At 41.3% G+C, this 5,366-nt stretch overlaps 1 non-coding gene across 1 annotated transcript; it reads right to left on the bottom strand.

The window, feature by feature from the left end:
• Positions 1–947: 947 nt before the first annotated feature.
• LOC119937725 lies at positions 948–1,085 on the bottom strand. Its single transcript, XR_005454191.1, has one exon. It is a non-coding gene; the product is annotated as a small nucleolar RNA SNORA7 (small nucleolar RNA).
• Positions 1,086–5,366: the final 4,281 nt, after the last annotated feature.

Here is a 5,366-nt window from a genome sequence, read left to right on the forward strand (position 1 = left end):
AGAAGAGGGAAGGCAGACATCCAAACAAGTAAACAGACATCAATATAAATAACTAAAATTATGGATACATACCCATCAAAATACATAAACATCATAACAAGTATACAGGCATCAATATAAATGCGTAATTATACATATGTACATGAATACATAAGTGCTGGGGGTGGGGGGAGCAAAGGCCAAGAGCAAAGAATAAAGCACTGCCTTCTTCCACACACTCTCTTCTGATCTTGCATTTGGATTTGCATCTTTATTCATCCTTTTCTCAGCCCCACTGCATTTACATCCATGTCCATAATTCATTCATATTAATGGTATGGTTTTCACCCCCTCTAGACTTGAAGCTCATTGTCGGCAGGAAATATTTCTACCCACTCTGTTATATTGTATTTTCCCAAGAGTAAGCACTCAAGTATGATTGATTGAGGCTTTCTCCAATTTCTCAATATTCTGGGCCATCTCATCCTTCAGCCAAATTTAGCACTTATGAACTTTTTCACCCTCCTTAACGTGTGTGTGTGTGTGTGTATTCATTTTAATATGAATTCACTTTAATATACTCAATCATTTATTTTGATCACTCTAGTTATGAATACTTTTGTTTGTCTTTCCTGTTAGATTATAAATTGTTCTGGACAGTGAATAACATATTTTTACTCTCCACTTTCCAAGCTCCTAGTCCCATGCACTGCACCAACTGGGAGCTCAATAAATATCGCTGCTGCTGCTGCTGCTGCTACGTGTCTTATGCTGTCGAGTTGTCTCCACGGACACACCTCTCCCAAAACACCCCACCTTCATCTGCAATCATTCTAGTAGTGTATCTATGGAGTTTTTTGGGTAAAAATACAGAAGTCATTTACTACTGCCTTCTTTGGCACAGTAAACTTCAGTCTCTGCCCTCAACTCTCTTCCATGCAACTGCTGCCTAGCACAGGTGAGTTTTGACTTGTAGCAGATTGCCTTCCACTCACTAGCCACTTCCTAAACTAGGAATGGAATGGATAGGCCTCTGCTTGACTCTCCCTCCCATAGCCAAGATTGGTAGAGTCCTGGAAACTCTCCAGGTGCCATTCTGAGAGGGACTGTTGCTCCTACTACTATTATTAAAAGCTGGGAAAGAAGTACACATCTCTGATAATGACAGAGTACCTGGTCTCTGAGCCCATTCCTTCCTCTCCCCCTTGTCCCCCTCTCCATCCCCCACATCTTACCTCCTTCCCTTCCCCACAGCACCTGTATATATGTATATATGTTTGTACATATTTATTACTCTATTTATCTATTTATTTATTTTACTTGTACATATCTATCCTATTTATTTTATTTTGTTAGTATGTTTGGTTTTGTTCTCTATCTCCCCCTTCTAGACTGTGAGCCCACTGTTGGGTAGGGACTGTCTCTATATGTTGCCAGCTTGTACTTCCCAAGTGCTTAGCACAGAGCTCTGCACACAGTAAGCGCTCAATAAATACGATTGATTGATTGATTGATTGGTCTCCAAGGGTGTCCGACCTGAGTGAGGCCGAGATAGGGCAGGTGACAGATGGCTAAGGAAAACATTTGAAAAATGTAAAAATAATTATAAAGAAAGACAGTGTCTATTGAGACCTGAAGAACTAGGTACTGGGGCTAGAGAAGGACGATTTCAGGGTTGTCATGGCTGAAAACAATAGTCCTAGATGTGACAGCCACTGTGACTGCTTCAGCTTTAGCCTTCCTAACAATCCGAAGATTGAGAAATTCAGCAAATGAGTCATTCCTGGGCTGGAGCTGGGACCAGTGAGAAACCCAGGGAAGAGGAGTTGGCTATTCTCTCCCTTATAATGGAAGCAGGCAGTGAATGTTGGGAATTGCATGAAAAACCAAAAGTCTGTATGCATGCAGCTGAGGAGCATGGGAAATGGATATAGATGTTAACTGAAATTACATTTTTCCTATTAAGTTGTAAAAGAGAATTGTAATATGGATAACACAGATAAGAAAGATGAAAGTTTGTGCTAATTTGCAACTGGCCCTTGAGGTGAGTGGGATTATTCCCATTTTAATTTAAGCATAAATAAGTAATTAAAAAGAAAACATGAGGTAATGAGGAGCTACTGGCATTCAAGTGACATTTAAGAAATATGATTTCTGTGTGGCTCTACTGTATGTCTTTATTTGCATAAGACCTTGGCATTTATATTTCAGTCCGCATAATGAAGATATAGCATTTCAGCTTTTGACAAGACAACTGACTGTGTACAGTTTGCCCAACCGCTGCTTCTACAGAAGCAGTGTGGCTCAGTGGAAAAGAGCACGGGCTTTGGAGTCAAAGGTCATGGGTTCAAATCCAGCCTCTGCCAATTGTCAGCTGTGTGATGTTGGGCAAGTCACTTCACTTCTCTGGGCCTCAGTTCCCTCATCTTTAAAATGGGGATGAAGACTGTAAGCCCCCAGTGGGACAACCTGATCATCTTGTAACCTCCCCAGTACTTAGAGCAGTGCTTTGCACATAGTAAGCACTTAATAAATGCCATTATTATTATTATTATTACTTGTACTCCTCTTTTTTTGAAATGTGATGAGCAAAATGATTCTCTGAAAATGAATCCAGAGCATATAAAACTCTATACCTTAAGACAATAGGAACTTTCAGCACTTGTTTTTGTTTATGAAATTAAAAACTCAATTTTTATTGTTACTATTCTGTTTGTAAATACTTTAGTCTGTCTTCCAGATTATAGTGTAAGCAATGTTGGGACAGGTAATGTGTCATTCATTTGTTTTGTACTTCTCTAGACTGTAAAATTGTTGTGGGCTGGTAACGTGTCTAATTCTATTTTATTGTACTCTTTTATCTGCATAGTACAGCGCTCTGATTCTTGTCCACACCCTCAGTACAGATCATTGCAACCAATGGTGCAACAAATATAACTATGAGACAGAAATGTTGGACGGTCATATTCATTCAATCGTATTTATTGATTGCTTATTGTGTGCAGAGCACCATACTAAGTGCTTGGGAAGTACAAATCCGCAACATATAGATATGGTCCCTGCCCAACAATGGGCTCACAGTCTGGAAGGGGGAGACAGATGACAAAAAAACATGTGGACAGGTATCGATATCATCAGAATAAATAGAATTATAGCTATATACATGTCCTTCTCCTCCAAGAGGCTTTGCCTAACTAATCCCTCCTTTCTTCTTTTCCCACTCCCTTCTGCGTCACTCTGACTTGCTCCCTTTATTAATCCCCACTCCCAGCCCCACAGCATTTATGCCCATATCTGTCATTTATTTATTTATATTAATATCCCTCTGAGCTCATTGTTGGCAAGGAATGTGTCTATTGTGGCATTGTCCTCTCCCAAGCACTTAGTATAGTGCTCTGCACACAGTAAGTGCTCAATAAATACAATTGAAGGAACGAATGAATACAAAGATAATCAGGTCGGACACAATCCCTGTCCCACGGGGGGCTCACAGTCAAAAGGGGAGGGGGAGGGAGAGACGAGCATTTCATCCCCATTTTGCACATGAGGGACAGGTGCCCCAAATTTTATTCTCAATCAATGGTTTTTATTAAGTGCTTACTGTGTGCAGAGCACTATACTAAGCACTTGGGAAAGTACAATGTAATAGAGTTAGTAGGTGCTGTTGCTGGGTCAAACTGATGCTTATCTTACAGTAGTCAGGTTTTCAGGAAAAAATGATTACAAGTCTCCATTGGGGCCTATCCCCGAGCTTTCCCTGGGTAACCACTAAATGCTTCACCCTGCCAAAAGCCAGCAGGGAGATAGCTTGCCACGGGTGAAAGGCTGACGCAGATGAGTTCTGTGTTCCTCTCTTTAGGCAATATTTGTCCACTCCCTGAATAATGCAGCATCCATTCCCATTCCATCCCATTCCCTGCTCCTAAGAGCCACCCTCATACCTGTCCCCAACACAACTTCTACCACGTCTTTTTCCAGATTGCTTATAGGGAGCTTGAAGAGATTATATGTTTTCACATGTAGATATTAGGCTTCGAGTGATTTTTACCCTTTTTAAGTCTACCTTATAAGTCCTGACGCGTTCTGTTTGTCCTGTTTCCCTGTAAAATTGGACTCAGGGGATACAGATGATTTGGTCCTAAATCATAACAATAGTGGTATTTGTTAGGTGATTACTATGCGCAAAACACCGTGTTAAGTATCGCTGTGGATACAAGATAATCAAGTCGGATCCAGCCCTACTCCTGCTTGGGACTCACAGCCTAAGGGTGAGGGGGAAAAATTGAACATGCATTATACTGATGAGGAAACTGAAGTCTGGAGAAGTGAAGTGACTTGACCAAGGTCATGCAGCCTGCAAGTGGTGGAGCCGGGATTTAAAGTCAGGTCCTCTGACTCCCAGCCCTGTGCTATATCCACTAGGTCACTGCTAGTATCTAGACATTTTCTACTTGTGATGGGATGGGGAGGGATTCCCTGAAGGTGTTTATGGGAGTTAGGACTTCCGGTAGGCAGGAAATCCTACATACAATTGTATGTCTTCTACAACTGTTTTGTGCTTCATCCATGGCAGAGGGCAAATTATCTTAAATGTACATATCCATATTTTTTTATGGAATTAGTTAAGTGCTTACTAGGTGCCAGGCACTGATGAATACAAGCTAATCAGGTTGGATACAATCCACGTACATCATGAGGCTCACAGTCTTAATCCTCATTTTATAGATGAAGGAACTGAGGCACAGAGACGATCACACAGGGGACAAAGTAGGAGAACCAGAAGAGGATCCAGATCCTTCTGATTCCTGGGCCATGCTCTCTATCCATAGGCCATGCTGCTTCTCATTATTTACGTTAATGTCTGTCTCCCTTCTAGACTGTAAGGTAATTGTGGGCAGGGAATGTATCTACCAACTGTGTTATACTGTATTCTTCAAAGCACTTAGTACAGTGCTCTAGACTGTGAGCCTGTTGTTGAGTAGGGATTATCTCTATTTGTTGCTGAATTGTACTTTCCAAGTGCTTAGTACAGTGCTCTGCACACAGTAAGCGCTCAATAAATATGATTGAATGAATTGAATGAATGCTCTGACCACCGTAAGCACTCAGTAAATACTATCGACTCATTCAATAGAGCTTGGAAGAGTGCAATATAACAACAAACAGACACATTCCCTATCCACAACGAGCTCAGTCTGGAGGAGGGACAGACATTAATATGAATAAATAAATAAGTGAATGACAGATATATACATATGTGCTGCAGGGCTGGGAGGGAGGATGAATGAAGGCAGCAAGTCAGGGTGACGCAGAAGGGAGTGGGAGAAGAGGAGAGGAGAGTTAGTCAGGGAAGGCTTCTTGGAGGAGCTGTGCCTTCAATAAGACTT

The sequence above is a fragment of the Tachyglossus aculeatus genome, chromosome 1 (genome assembly GCF_015852505.1).
Source record: "Tachyglossus aculeatus isolate mTacAcu1 chromosome 1, mTacAcu1.pri, whole genome shotgun sequence".
Classification (NCBI taxonomy): Eukaryota; Metazoa; Chordata; class Mammalia; order Monotremata; family Tachyglossidae; genus Tachyglossus; species Tachyglossus aculeatus.